General features: G+C 53.8%; 1 long non-coding RNA gene across 1 annotated transcript; it reads right to left on the bottom strand.

The window, feature by feature from the left end:
* Positions 1-13,771: 13,771 nt before the first annotated feature.
* LOC109310991 lies at positions 13,772-15,003 on the bottom strand. Its single transcript, XR_002101360.1, has 2 exons — positions 14,531-15,003; positions 13,772-14,497 (listed from the first exon to the last, which is right to left on the bottom strand). It is a non-coding gene; the product is annotated as an uncharacterized LOC109310991 (long non-coding RNA).
* Positions 15,004-15,558: the final 555 nt, after the last annotated feature.

The following is a 15,558-nucleotide window of genomic DNA, read 5'->3' as shown; positions in this document are numbered from 1 at the left end:
GCCCACGACTGCGTCGCCGCACCCGCTCCCTGCCCCCCGACCCTGCCAGCGAGCTGAAGATTTCATTTCAGGCACGTCTGCGCCGTCTCTTCCCAACAAGGATAACGTTGCACACTGCAGCGGACCAGCTGCTCTCTGCTCTGCACGCTCCGCTCCGCCCCAGCCTGCATCCCCGCGCGCCCATCCTCTCCCCACGGAGGCTGGCAAGTCCCCTTGTAGCAGCAGAAGCGTCCAGTCTCTTCCCCCTCCCAAGACCTGGTCTCCTTTCACGCTGCAGAAATCCCTGCGGACTCGGCCAGGGAAACTCCCTGCAGAGCATCAGGCCAGGCAGAGGGACTCCTGTTGTTACAAGAGCAATTCCTCCACGGTGTCTTGTACCTGCAGACACGCAACCTCCTCCTCTCTAGTGCTTTCACCCTCGCTGTATGTGTGCCTCTGCAGTATGGCATGGCTGGAGCCTTGCAGGTCAGGAAGGAGGCACCGGTGACACAGAGCAGGGGCGTTATTCGTCATGCCGCTCGCTCCCAATAGACGCAGCGGTCCTGGAACAGGGGTGGTCACAAACAGCATGCAGGCTGTGCTTTCAGGTAACTCCTCTCCCTGCAATCAAAGCTCAGTGCCAAGAGAGGGACTTTGCCTCAAGACTTGGCATGATCAGACAAGCTGAAGCCTAGGTTCGACCCTCTTGCCACTTGAATCCAGCAAAAAACATGGGCCAAAATGGCAACTAATATTGCTTCTTCAAAGAGTGCTCCATGCTGAGAAAAAGAGCAGTGCCAGCTGGTGATGCCTGCCCTGACACTGCAAAATCAGAGCTCAGGGCGCCTGGATTTTGGAAGCGGGCACCCTTGTGTGCCAACCAGACTTCCCGGACTTGCTGGAAACCACTGGACTTCAGCATGGCTGACGCTAGCACCTTGCCACCATGCACAAATGTTTATGCATATGTTTAACTTATAATATAAGATGAGTCCCGGTGACACCGGAGGACGTACTCATGTCTGAACGTCTGCAGCTTTCAGCCGGAATACGCTACGAGTGTTTTTTCTAGTTGCCCTCCATCTTTTTCTGCTACATGTCAGGGGGTTTCTAAGCGGCCCTAAGAGGCTTCAGCCCAGGCTGGGGATTTCAGTGGGGCTGTGCCCGTGCTCCTGCCGGGACTCAGACCTGGAGGGTCCTGGCCGAGGGGTCTTGCCCCTGCACCCAGGGTCAGACTGATGCCCGATTTGGGGTTGAGAAGGAGTTTTCCCCCATGGTCAGACTGGTGCAGACTGCGGGGTGGGAGGTTGCCTTTCCTGAATGTATGTTAAAAAAGCAAGGCATGGCTGCTGTGGCCCCCCTGCTTTCCTGTGGCAGGTTCAGGTGTGATGTCTGGTGCTGTATTGGGGTTGATGCGGTTTTGCAAAGGGTTTAGCGGCCGGGTTTGTCTGTTTTGGGACAGAGCTGACCCTGCCCCAAGCAGGGGGCTGGACTAGACATGACCCCTGGAGGTCCCTGCCAGCCCCACGTCGCTAGGATTCAATTATCCTGTTTGCCGGCAATAGACACAACTGGGCAGCGAAGCAAAGAAGAAGAGGGATGGAGCAGAGGAGGACGGGGGAAGACAGAGAGAGAAAGTAAAAGGACAGGCAGAAGGTGGTGAGCGGGAAGGGGAGGACGGAGAAGCCACCTGCCCTTGTCACATCCATCGCACCGTAGCACCGCGCCGGCTCACGCCCAGCTCCCTGCAGCGGTGGCAACTGTGCAAGGGTTCCCCATAAGATGCACGAGGCCTGGCACGCGCAGCCAGGTCTGGGACCTGACCCGACTCTCTTGGCTCAGCCGGCTCAGCCTGGAGTCGAGGATTCAGACTTAAACCCCGGCTGTGAGCCCCGAAGTTTCAGGCTGCGGGCCTCTCGGGGGTCTGCCCCACTGGAAGAGCCAGGTCTGGTCCTGGGGTTGTGCTCCAGCCATCACGGCTTGCCTCCGGCGCGCCGTTTCCATCGCTACCGCAGAGGCGCCCCAAGCACGGCTCGGGTGCGATTCAGAGCAGGCGCATAAGCGGCTCGGAGGACCCCGCTCCCAGAGAAGCTGCTAATTGCCTTTTATCCCCCTGTTATTCTTATTTGAGCAGCCGCTTTTCTTCGCGGCATAATGTCCGTCGCTCGTGCCCCACAAAGCACGGCATAATGAAGGATAATTTCCTTTCAGGGGAACACGCAGGGATCTGTGTCGAGCGGGCACGCTCGGCGGAGAGCTCATGTTTAAACGATCAGGACGTTCTGGTGGCGCGAGGCGTGGAAATTAAATGAAGAGGCATTCAAAGGACGTCCAAACGAGGCAGCCGGGGAGCGACGAGCCTGGTGGAATTTTAAAAGGGAGACGGGAGGAAACCGGCGGGAGGCAAAAGGCTGCGCAAAGCAGGGGACGTGGGGAGCAGAGGGCCTGCGGGCTGGCTGCGTGCGGTCGCGCACGCTTCGGGGCACAGGCGTGGGAACGCCGTGGCAGCCCCGGCGCGGCGGACGTGGCCTGCCGTGCGACCAGGCCCCGGCCCGTGGTGCTGACGTGGGGCCCCCGGCCGCCGGTCGGCCTGCCGTATAAATGACGCGCGGGATGCTCAAAGCTGGCCCAGCGCGGGGAGGTCAGCGCTGCCCGTGCCCCTAGGAGGGGTTCAGGCCCCTCTCTCCAAGATAAAGAGGCTTCAGGAAGGTCTGAAAGACCCACTGGGAAATGTGGGAGCAGCAGAGGGGGCTCGCGGGCAGGCCGTAATAAGTGGCTGAGTCCTGGCGACTGCTAGAAAGGCTCAAAATTGGGATGGGTGAGTAAGGATGCCAGGTGCACCGGGGCTGTGGGTGGCAGCCAGAGGCCCAGGGCGGGAGCAGTAGCCCTGGAGGCCAGTGTCCCAGCTGCTTGGCACTCGCCCTTCGTCGTGGCCCCCGGGACGCGTGGACCTGTCTCCCCCGCCTCCGGTTTGCAGCCTGCATCTCGGCGCCCGCGGGAATCCGGATTCAGAGCACCCGGAGCTGACCGGGGAGGGGGGCGCAGCAGGCTCAGATTACCACGGGCTGGCTTGCTCCACCGCGGCTGCGTTCAGTCCTTCCCAGATCGTGCAGCTAGGAAATCCTTTGAAGCTCCCAAGCGGGCAAGCTACTGCGGTGCAGAACGGAGCAAGGGCCAAGGGAGCGGAGGAGCTGGGGGTCTGCCTGCCTCACTGCCCGCCCTGGAGGGCAGGCAGATCAGTTCATAAACGGCAAAGCAAACTATTAAAAGCCCCTCTGCAATTACCTAGGAGGACTCTGTTGTCCTCGCTAGCGTGGAAAGCCCCAAGAACTCCACTGACGACTGCCGTTGCTTTGGGTCCCTCACTGGCAAAATACTAACTCAGTTTTCAAGCTGAGACCTGGAGCTGCTTTGCAAGCCCGTGCAATGCGAATACGCTAATTAAGCGGTCGCGGTGGTATTCCCCCATGCACACACCTCCGAAGAAGTCCGCCACGGTATCTTCCCTGCCCACACGCTTCACAACCCCGCATTGCAGAACCCATACAACAGCCTCTGGGGTTTCTCGATGTGGCCCGTGGGGTGACGGACGCGTGTGCTAGCCGGGCTCCAGGTTTCAGGGGTGTTGCAAAGAGGCCGGCGCTTGTCTGGCCGCGTGCCGAGCGGACTCGTTCTTGCTGGAGATCGTCCTGCTTTGCACTCTCCTGTTCCCTTGCCGGGAAGGCTGCTAAAGTGTCTCTTAATGAGACGGCTGATTCTCACTTCGCAGACAGTTGTGTTGCCTTTCACAAGAACAATCTGGGAGAGTCCCCAGCTGTCTGGACATTACTCACAGCTCTGGCAATTCGCTTGTCTGGAAAGTCTTCTCCGGCCTCAGGTTCAGGGAGATGTTTTTTGCCCTTCCCAAGAGGCATCGTAGCATATTAAAGGTCTCAGCTCCTGAGTGGGAATGACGTGCAGTCGAATGAATGAGAAACGTGGTCTGACGCATTAACCCTGATGCACCTTGGCCGGGCTGGATGGCAGACTAAGGCTGCCCGGCTCGGCCCGGTCACGCGGGCTGGATCGGTGGATTGAGCTCCCCTGCACTGAAAGCCAGGTTGCTTTTGCAATCTTTTCATGCCTCGGATATTGAATGTCAAGTCCCAGCCAGGCTGTTTTAATAGGCACGGCCCCCGCCGGCAGTCTGGTAGGGCCGCGGCTGGTGGTCAGCCAGACGCCATCTCCAGCCACACTCCTTGGCCAGTGGTCACTATGTCCTGGCTGCTGCTCGTTGTCACATCTTCCAGGTGATGCCGTTCCCCTGTGGACCGTTGCTGGTAGAGCCAGCGTGCCTCTGCCTCACACCACTCACGACCCGTCCCAGGAAAGGGCTGAACCCCCTCGTGCTGTATCAGTAGCCATCCAAACCTGGGTGGGGAAACTGAGTCACTCACATGTTACCTGAAATAAAGCAAAAATCCCCCGTGCCCTTTTAGGTCGACGTAAAGGCACTGGGAGCAATCTTGTAGTGGCCTTCAGGGAAAAAGAGGGTGGGAGGCACACGGAGAGCATGGCAGGAGGTGTGTTGGCCCCACACGCCAAAGGATGTTCTTAATATTTGCCAAGAGAAAGCTGGAGGCTTCAGAAAGGTGAGTGGCCATCAGCTTTCCTACGGCTGCGGTCTCTGCCCCATGTAAAACAAGCTTTGTGGGCTCATCATTGTACATGTAGGCGGCAGTGCCTCTCCCAGCGGGGTGGTGTACCCCGTTTCACACTGGTGAGGTCAGTGCTGTATTTTTCACAGAGAGCTGAACCGTCCAGGATAGCGATTGTTGCTTTGTTATAAGGAAATTGTGGGTTAAAAGTCATACCTTCCATAGAAGCAAATCTACGCCCCGTTACAAACGCCATGTTAGCTTCCTAAACCTAAATTAATTTTTAAAATTTAATTCATCTACTTGTCCCTAGGAGATTTAGGGAGGGTGTTTTATGAGCAATAAAAATAATAGATTGAATTTCTTTTTTTGTTCCTAGCCCATTTCTACTCCATTGCACTTCTGCTGGGCTGCTGTGTTGCAGCTGCGATTTGTGAGTTGCAAACACTGCAAGGAAATGTCGATAGTTTCTACCTGAGTTTTTGGGAATCCTGGCATGACTTCTCTGGAAAGATTTATTTTTGCAAAACCTAAATGTGAATTCACAGAGGGGTTTTTTTGGCAAAGGATGTGGACAAGTTGGGGAGAGTCCAGTGGAGGGCAGTGAAAATGGTTGTGGGGCTGGGGGACAGGACTGGTGAGGAGAGGCTGGGGGAAATGGGCTGATTGAGATTGCAGAAGAGAAGACTGAGGGGGGTTGAGTAGCAGCCTTCACCTCCCTGCCGGGGGGCTGCAAAGAGGACGGAGCTGGATGGTTCTTAGTGAGGGCAGACGACAGGACAAGGAGCAATGGGCTCAGGCTGCAGCAAGGGAAGTTGAGGTTGGATATTAGGAAAAACTTTCTCCCTAGGAGAGTGGTGAAGCCCTGGGACAGGTCACCCAGAGAGGCTGTGGACTCTCCATCCTTGGAGGTTTTGCAGACCTGGGTGGACAAAGCCGTGGCTGGGACGATGCAGCTGGGGCTGGTCCTGCTCTGAGCAGGGGGTGGACTGGATGCGACTCCTGAGCTCCCTGCCAGCCTGAATTTTCTGTGAGTCAAAACAACATGTTTGGATGGAAGTTGTTTATTTTGGGCTTTGGGTTTCTTTTTATTTATCTCTTGGCTTTTAAGCCTTTAGGGGTTGCATTTCCAAGCTTTGCTCTGTAGCTGCAAAGGCTAGAAATATATGGGATTTTTTTTTCTTTTTAAAGCTGAGATCTCACATATTTGAATGACTTCACAAGCTGGCGCTTCAAGGAAAGCATGCAATATGGTGAGATTCACAGCAAAGTCAGGCGAGCTGGTAACACTGGAGAACAGAGTGCAATATTGATGCAGTATTAATGAAAGAAAGAGAGACAAAGCTAAATTGTTCTCTGGGCGCTGGCCATGAAGACAGAGGGGGCTGAGCCTGTAGCAGCGGACAGACAACAGCACCTGCTGTACAATTGCACAACTGGAACTTAAGGTAGATTTATTGTTTATGCCGCAACTTTATTATTTTTCCCTCTCAACTGGGGCTGCATTATGTCCCTCCCTGAGCACCAAACGGTACCGGGAAGCTGAGAAACAAGGCCTTGTACATTTGCTTTCTCTGAAATGGATCCAGCGTAGAAGCAGATGCAGAATGCTCTTGCTAACTTCAGGGCCTGAACGGCACTCTCGGGAGAGGTAAACTGCTCCTTGGTCCCTGGGAGAGGGTGAAATTCGGCCCTTCACAGTCTCTTTGGCAAAGAGCAAGATACCTCTTGCCCTGTGTGCCCGCCTGGCAGTCACGTGCAATCAGGATCTGTCCGTTTTCAACTCCCTAGTTGTGACCAAGCCAAAAACAGGTGACGTCTGCCTTGCTAAGGGCTGCAGGTTCCTGCCCCCCATTTTGCAGTCTGCACTCACTAAATGGAAGCAGGTAAGAGAATCGTGTCTGTTGGCCCTGATGGGCGCGGCGTATCAACGACTGAACCGCGAGCGAGCAAAACGGTCTTTGGATACGGAGGGGCAGCGGTGATGCGATCGTCTGTTGTGGGTTGTGTTAGAGCAGAATTGCGGGGCAATAAGGAACAGCTTCACTTCCACAGCAAATAAGGAAGGGAACACCCCGGGAAACACCGACACATTTGCCTTCCGCAACAGCATTAGCAGGAAAGTGACTCACCAGGGCGCAGTCCTACAACCTGTGCTCACCCGGGACTTTCAGGGCCAAGCTCTGTGGGGTCAGGCTCCAGCACTAGATGTTAATCTTTCAGGCAAGGAGAACATCGCGCAGGGAAACGTCCTCCAGCCACTAGCAAGCGGAAGCTAGCAGAGCTGAGTTAACCCAGCGGAGCCCCCTTGACTCGCCAAACAGCAGTTATAGGGGGCTTTTCCTGGGAGAAGGGAGTCTGGTGTTTGGAAATCAAGCTCCTATTTGCCTTCCTCTCAGTCATTTCACACCTCACCCACCATCAGCTTTGCCTCCCTGCGGGAAGGTGAATGGCATCTAGGTCCAACAAAGCATCATAAAAACCTCACGCTGGCCAGGGCCCTGAGGATTCATCTCATCCAACCCCTGGCTCATGGCAAGAGCATCCTTTCCAAGCCATTTTAGACTAATAAAATCATAGAAAGGTAAGGCCAGAACGTGCGTCATGACAGGGCCAGGCACCAGTGATCTTACTCAGCCATCGCGCTCGGTGAGGCGAGGATTTGACTCAACAAGAGTCAGCAAACAGTAATCCCGAGAAATCTTGGTTTTCCTGCACGAAACTTCGCCATGCGCCGTGGGGCTGGGCACTGCGCGACAGCGTAGAGGGCGATTTTGTTTTCCAAAGACCGGCGCAGCCGTGCAGCAAGTTGCCTCCATCCAGAAAGAAAGGAAAGAGGAAGCTGCTTGTGACTTCTGCAAAAAAACCCCAGCACAGTTCCCAGCTGAGAGATCCCGCTTCCCACGCCCAAGTGTCAGGCCGATGCGAGTGGGCATCACCGTCAGCTGACTATGCGGCAGCTGCGGTGTACGTGCGGGGTGGTGGCAAGGAAAGGCAGCATGTAAAGTTGGGACATGGCCCATGTCCAGTGTTGCCAGAACTCATGATTTTTGGTGTTTTTAACCTCGGAAAACTTAGCTCTCTTATCTGTGTGTATATATAAATATAAATAAAAGAAAGAGCTACATTTTTCATATTCCTGAAGCACAGACTTTAAGGACAACGCCAAAAATCATAAGAGTTGGCAACACTGCATGGCTAGGTGATGTCTGAGGGTGTAAAGGCACCTGGACAAAGAAAGGCTGGCATCTTGTAACGACATTAGGCTCCTGTGTCTATAACTAGGTATAAGTCAGACACAGGGGTTTCCGGCGCCGAGCACTGGGAAAGGCTGCGGCTTTTTACGTTTCAAGAGTATTTGAGCTTTTCTCAGCCTGTGCCACCGTCTGGGACCTAGGGCAACTGGGCCCGGGTGCGGAAGCAACTCCCAGTGTCTGCAGGACTTGCTAGACGGAGCCTGTGCAAAGGGGAGCTGCAGTTTTAAAAAGGCCCTGCTGTGGAACGGAAAAGAAAGAGAAACGAGGGTGTTGCATTAGTTGGAGCCCGGCTACAGGGCAGCTCTTCTGGCCGCTCGCGCTCCCGGGCACCGCTCGCCCGGCACGCGCAGGGCGCAGCTCTGGGTCCCCAGCAGAGAAGAGCAGGCCTTCAGGCAGCACATCCCGAGGCGCGGCGAGGACTGTGAGCCTGGCTCCCCTGCCGTGACTCATGCTCTCCGTTTACGCCAAAAGCGAGACATGCCCCCGCCTCCTCCCTGCAGCTCGCTGTCTAGTCCAGCGAGCCAGTTTTCACTGCAAGCAGCTGAACGGCAGCCCGGGCTCGCAGCAGTGACTCATTGGTTTGAACTGGTGCTAACAGTACAGAACAAAGCGTGCAGAGCTCGTGTCTTCTAGTGCCACATGGGGTGAGAAGTAAGTATTGTGCCGTGAGTAATAACGCAAGCGACACAAGAGCTGGGTGCTGCCGCATGCTTTTTCTGCATTGCACTGGGCAGAGAGCCGGCCAGGACAGGACCCGCGGGTTTCAAGCTCTGGACCAGTGATTCTCAACCAGGGTAATGCTGGCACCCTGGGGTACCCTGAAAGCCTCTCCAGGGGACCACACAGTGTTAGTGCCATTAGGTGAGCACACATGATTTGCCTGATAAATCCAGAGATTTCCAATAGGAATACATAGGGATAAAAGCATTCCACCTGCTGTGGACTTTCTGAGCTCCTTGCAGTGAAAGAATGGCTCCGTTATTTTTCTGTAGTCAAAAAACAAGTGAAAGTTAAGAGCTTGCATTTTCAAGGGGTGCCTTGACTCCAACCAGGGGTGCCTCGAGTCTAAAAAGGTTGAGGGCCACTGCTCTGATCAATCCGCTCTTGAAAAATATCAAGACCCAGGCTCTGAGCTGGGGTAGAGGGGTCCGTCAGCTGGATGTGACAGGTGGGAGGTGGCACTCGTCTCCCACGTCCCTGGCGCCTTGTCGACTCCCTGGTTGTCTCTCATCTGAAATACGCTTCTCTGCCCTGGGCCTAAAACCCCGGTTTGGGGTGGCTTAATTTCTGTTGTCAAACAGGAAACAGAGGTCGTGAAGTTCCTCTTGCCCACGCTGTCAAAACCCGGTGCCTTTAAAGTGTGTCCAGAATGACTGGTTGCTTTTGATAGGCTCTTGCTTTTTTTTTTATTGGTGGGCCAGCGTGCTTTTTTTGGTGGTGTTAGAATGACAGATCATGAAGGCTGAAGAGGGACAAACACATCGCGACGTTTTGGAACAGCGCTGAACACACAGGAAGCAGTAAGATCAACTTATGAAGCTGGAGGCAAGAGCTGCAGGGTCAAACACTGCGCTCCTTAGTCGTGCCAGACTCCCAGGAGCTCAAACGGCTCCAGAGAGGACTGAAAAAAAGCCTGAAGGATTTCGCTCTGTCTGGAGTCTCTGCCTTAGCAACAGGACTATTCTGACACAGGCAAAGCTCTGCATTTTGTTCACAAATGCGTCTCCTCCTTGGTGCAGATGAATGAAATTGCAGAGATCGGCTTCCACCCACATGCAATTTTTGTAAATAACCTGAGAGAACAGAAATAAAACGTTGGCCTTATGATCCTGGTTCTGTGTGTTATGCTACATGGAGAGCCCCCTCTGCCCATCACTCCTCCCCAGTCAGCGTTAGGGCTGCTAAATGCTGTACGTGCACAGAGCAAGGAGCAGGCTGGTCCCCCTAAAACTTGCAATCTAGTAAGCAGACGAGACGCTATGCGTATGCTGAGCTAGCCACAGAGGCAGGGTGGAGAACAAGGGCAATGGATTAAAGACCAAGTGTTTGCATACGTTAGCTCAATGGACAGCTCAGTGCCTTTGAGCGGGGTAATTAAGATAAATGCAGGGTGCCCCCACTGCCTGACCACTATCAGTCAGCAGTGTGCTTGCAAGCAGCCTGGCGGAAACAGGGCTGATTGATGGCTCGTAGTACATGGAGTGAATCAAGCCACTCAGCCTATAATTAGTGTGGACAGAGGCAGTGCCTCGCAGTGGGTCAGCAGAGCTGCCTTGTGCCCTGCTTGCGCTGGGTACTGCAGCAACACTGCTCCGCACTCTCGCTGCCGGCTCCTCCGGGGTATATGCAGGATGCTTCCCCTGCAGTAGTCACCCCTCTCTACTGGCTGGAAGGGGGAGGAGGACATTGCCCAGCTCCTTTGCTTCCTCCGTGGGGTACCCCAAGAACATTAGAAGAGAAGACTGAGGGGGATTTGATAGCAGCCTTCAGCTCCCTGCAGGGAGGCTGCAAAGAGGATGGAGCTGGGCTGGTCTCGGTGGTGGCAGGTGGCAGGACAAGGAGCAATAGGCTCAACCTGCAGCAAGGGAAGTTGAGGTTAGATATTAAGACAAATTTTCTCACAAGGAGGGTAGGAAAATACTGGAACAGGCTCCCCAGAGAGGTGGTACCAGAGAGCTCCATCCTTGGAGGTTTTGCAGACCCGGGTAGACAAAGCCTTGGCTGGGATGATGTAGTTGGGGCTGGTCCTGCTTGGAGCAGGGGTTGGACTAGATGCGACTCCTGAGCTCCCTTCAACCCTCATTTTCTATGATTGTGTGATTGCTAGGGAGAAGTCCATTGTACTCAAGAGAGCAGAAGGGCTCTGAGTACGCCTGGCTCCCATTCAGGGGTCACATTTGTCCTGTGCCCTCTGCATTCTCTGAGCACCCCTCCGAGAACAACATAATATGCCTGGGACCAAGATCTGAGTCAGCTCCATAAACATAAACCTGCCCAACTGCTGGTGGCTGCAAGTGGAGCAGAGGGCAACTGAGCCCATACACAGAGCAAAGCAAACCTGACAGGACTTGGAGCCATGAGCCTGGGAGCTCTGTTTGCACTTGGGGACAAAAGGGGCACAGAATCAAAAGCTGCCCTTTGAGCTGTGATCTACAGAACAGGCCACGCAAATAATTTATGGTGGGCTGGGGGCAGCAGGAAGGTTTTGCAGACTCCTGCTTGGGGTGATCAGTGTAACCCGCTCATGGTTTTGCTGTGCAAAGGCATGGCGTGGGCAGATGAACAGTCAAACTGCTTTGCAGTGGCAGCGCTTCACTGCTGACCGGCTGTAATGGTTGCCTCTGTCTGCTCTACTCCCCTCAAAGTAGAAGCTAAATCACGCCAGCTGGTTTCATGCAAGCTTATAGTTACTGTGGGTTGGCTGCCCTATACCGGGATAGGAGCGGACAGACAAAACAGCTCCATTTATTCAGCGAAGGAGCAATCCCAAGCCATTAGATCCCTTCCCCCTTTAAACATTATCAGTCTGGTAAGACTTTTGCAGGTGAGGCTCTGCCTTTGTGTATTCCACGTACGCAGCACCATTAGATGGAGTGACTCATCAGTGTTTGTAGAGCCCTTCTGCAGGAAAGGCACAATGTACCTTGGAGACGCTGCTCTGAGACACAGCTTTTTCTCTGCAGATGAGGCCACACAGGGCCAATCTGCAGGATGTGCAATCAGGATAAATAGCGTGGTGCAAAGGAGGCTGAGGGAGTGTGCGCTGATCTGCCTGGGAGAAGTGCCAGAGGGTACAAGGCAGAGTGCTGTGCTCAGCACCATTCAGGCATTAGCGCCACGTGTTCTCAAGCTCTATTTAGTCTTCCTTTTTATTTTGCTTTGCTTTGATACCAGCTTCGATATCAGCATGCCCTTTGCCCCAACTTCTGTTCCTCCCCTTTCCTCCCATCCATTAAAAACATAATAAAGAGACAGCAGTACAACAGTGCCATATGCATCGTGAGTCTAGGAGGCCATGTTATTATAACCTTCATCCTCTCTTTCCTCCTCTATGGTTTGTCGCTCTCACTCATTCCATCATGGTTAACACTGGACTGGAGGCTGCTGCTCCTTGCGGGATCATGTCCTATTTGTTTTATGGAGCACCGAGGGCATGTAATCACATGCTTGGTAAACAAGAATAATTTCTAACAAGGCTGAAGTAGCTGGCAGCCTGCTTTAACCAACACCTTCTTCCATCTTCTAGCTTGTTGTTTACATTGCTCACTTCCATCTTCCTGGGGTAGCGCACACTCCAGCATGGACTGAGTGCAGTAAATGCTCAGGTGATGCGTAAGAGGGATTGGTATATGGGTAATACCTTGGGCGAATCTAACTTAGTAAAACTGGAGGGGACACAGGATTTGTTCCACCTGTTAATGGTCTCCCTTGGTTTTCATCCATAATGACATCCATATTTCCTTAAGAAAATGGAAGAACAAAATACAACTAGCTGCCAAATGTGACCATGGAGTAGAGCCATCACAAGGGCATTTTAGCTGCTGTCCTTGAGAGGCAATGGAAGGCTGTTCCCCTGCTCTGCCTTGGGCCTCACCATGACCATGGGCCAGTGCAAAGCACAGTGCAAATGGAGCAGCCCCTTCCCTGGAGCGCTCACCGTGTAGAGACAGGCCAGGCCCAGGATAAGGGAGGAGGCTTGACTTGCAAGCTGAGTATGTGATGTGGGGATGTATCTTCAGATACTATCAGGTAGCGCTCTCTGGTGCCCAGGAACAAATAGAATCAGCATGGATATATGAGGAGGACTCAAGATAGCAGACAGACAGCATCTAACCTTTGTATATGATAAAAAAGACACAGAAAGTTTTGATTGCACAGAAAGTTTTGATTGCAGGTGAGAACTGTATTCTCATGCAGGTGACAAGTTCTTTGCTTGGAAAATGTTCATGATGGTCCAAGAGTGAACATGGTAACCCAGCAGTTTCTTTATGAAGGTTGTTTCTTGAGAGCTCCAGGATTCGGTTCCCTTTTTTAATCCTTGAGTGACATCTAGTGTTTGTTCGCATCCTCCAAGACCGTTGTTGTCAGCCACGAGGGAACAGAGAAAATGAAACTGGATCAATTAAATAAATCATTTCCTAAAGGCGTAAAACACAAGCTTATTTTTAGCAGTCTTGGTTGATTTTGTAAGAGAACCCATATAAACACTAAACAAGAGGAGGTGGCAAAAAGCAAACTCTCTGCACTCTGCTGAGGCTTTATTTACACCAAAAAATTTTGGGTGGCCACCGAGGTCCCTCAAGAACAGAGGACAGTTGCATTTAGTGCACAGCGATCGTGTTCTTTCAACCGTTCTGAGTTGAAGGACATCTTTTGCTCGGGCATTTTGAATGAAGGGTGATGTCAAACTGATTTTGAAGACAAACGTTTAACAGTGGCAAGCAACAGCCGTAATGTCAGGACATCATTAGGAAGCGTGACAAATAGGATCTTCGTTGGCATTCGCCCGACCAATATAAACACGGGATGAATTAAATGACAAATATATTAACCAAGGAAGACAAACAATCTAAAGTTTAATTGTGGGTTGAAAGGTTGGGTATCGCAAGAGAAAAATAGAGGACATAAAGGCATCCGGTTTCGTGTCAACACAGGACAGAAGACAGCCAGACTGTCCTCCATAAAACCGGACAGATGGCCACCCTAAACTTGCCTGTGTCAGGGAGCATATTCCCGAGTGCAATCAAGCAGGTAGCTACATGTCCCCGTGCAGACAGCAAGCGTGTACTTTTGTACAAAAAGGAAGCAGGCGAACATACACACAGGGAGAGGAGGGACGATATGAGAAACATCTTTCATTTCTGCAGCCCGTGGGAGGCCAGCAAACAATAAAGTCCATCCAGATGCACAGTCTTTAATCAGGAAAAGAAGTTTATGAGAAGGTCCAGAGACGGGCTACAAGGATGATGAGAGGTATACAGGGACATCCATAGATTTCATGGTTGTTCAGGTCGGAAGGGACCTCAGCAGATCATCAAGTCCAACCTCCTCCCCTGGGGGTAGACGACCCCAACCAGGTGCATGTCCAACCTCCTCTTGAAGAGCCCCAAGGTCGGAGAGAGCACCACCTCCACGGGCAGCCCGTTCCAGATGTTGGCCACCCTCACTGTAAGCCTCACAGTGATGGCCTTAACTTCAGCCATATGAGGAGAGACAAGAGAGGCCAGGCCTTGTTTAGAAAAGAGATGTTTGAGCGGGGACACGAGAAGCGTTTACAACAATACTGAACGGTGAAGAGTAAGTCGGAAGGGATTGATCGCTGACTCTCTCGTGGAGGAAAAACTAGGGGTCATCAGATGAAACGAGTAGGTTTGGAATTAACACAAGGAAGTTCTTTTTCCCCCCAGCGTGTCATTAATACATGGGACATCCAGATGTGGAGGCAGCTGAGACTTAGAGGAAAAGGGGCATCCGTTGCTACTGAGCACGGGAGTGAGGGGCACGGCCCCCGAATTCGGCCTTGAATGCTGGAGTCTGGACTAGCGTCTCCCTTTCAGCACTGAGACTTCGTAGCGTCTCCTGTTCTCGGCCGCGATAGGATGCAAGAGACGGGGCGAGACCAACCTAGGGCCCAAGCCAGCAAACGGCAATTCTCACGTTCTCGCGTCTCCAGATGTTAACTGACGTCAGTAGGAGACTTTCCCCCCCAACTTCACCTGGGATCAGATTCAGGATCAGCGAGAACACCCCAGGAATTACCGGAAGCCCCAGCTCTGCATGGCAGCTCGTCAAACAAGACCCGTAGTGACAGCGGATCCCACCGAAGTCAGCTGCGAGGTGGTGGGTTTCAACCCCAACACAGAAGACGGCGCCGAGAAGGGGTCTGCCCTGGGTGCGGGGGCGCGGCGCGGACAGGCTGGTCCAAATGCCGCTGAAGAAAACCGAGTGCTGGGAACAGGGCAGGGTGGCTGAAAACGGACGATCTTGGACCAGACACGAGACGTCAACGGGACCTCTTCTTTCTCTCGCTTGCTTTCTTCTCCCCCCGCCCATAGATGATCACAAATGGCCAACGACTGTAGTTCAAGTCGTCCTGGCGGGGGGATGGGAAACGAGTTCGATTAGCAGTAATTGCCTCAGTCTTCCTGCTACTGCCCCCCCACCCACTCTGGGGACCCCAAAAAGAGGTCCCCTCATCAAACCAGGTTCACCTCATGTCTGGGCTGGGGGAGGGGGTGGCGTCACTCTTCTTGGGGTCCTCAGAGTGGGGGAGGGGTGGTGTCACTGCATTTTGGGGCCTCCCTTCCAGCTCCAGAATGGGGGAGGGGCGGTGTCACTACATTTTGGAGTCCCCGGAGTGGGGGTGGTGCTGGTGACACTGCATTGGGGGTCCCCCCGACGGGGGGGGGGGCTGTGCGAGCCCCTCCCAGACCAAGCGAGGGGCAGTGTCACACCGATCCGCGTCCCCCCCCGCGTGAGGGCGGGCCGCTGTCACCGCCTCCATTACCCCCTCCCCCGCGCGTGACAGCGTGTCCGGCCCCCACTTCCGGCGGGCGGCGCGCGGTGTCGCACCCTCAGTCTTCCCCCCGGGCTGAGTCAGGCCGGCGGCCGCTGGCGGTGACGCCACTTCCCGGAAGTGACCTGGGGCGCGGCCGGTGCGGCAGCCTCAGGCTTCCGGGCGGGCC

Source organism: Crocodylus porosus, unplaced genomic scaffold, assembly GCF_001723895.1.
Source record: "Crocodylus porosus isolate Cpor-Errol unplaced genomic scaffold, CroPor_comp1, whole genome shotgun sequence".
In the NCBI taxonomy this organism is placed as follows: Eukaryota; Metazoa; Chordata; order Crocodylia; family Crocodylidae; genus Crocodylus; species Crocodylus porosus.
The sequence above is the reverse complement of the archived record's forward strand: the minus strand, read 5'-3'. Positions and strand labels throughout refer to the sequence as shown.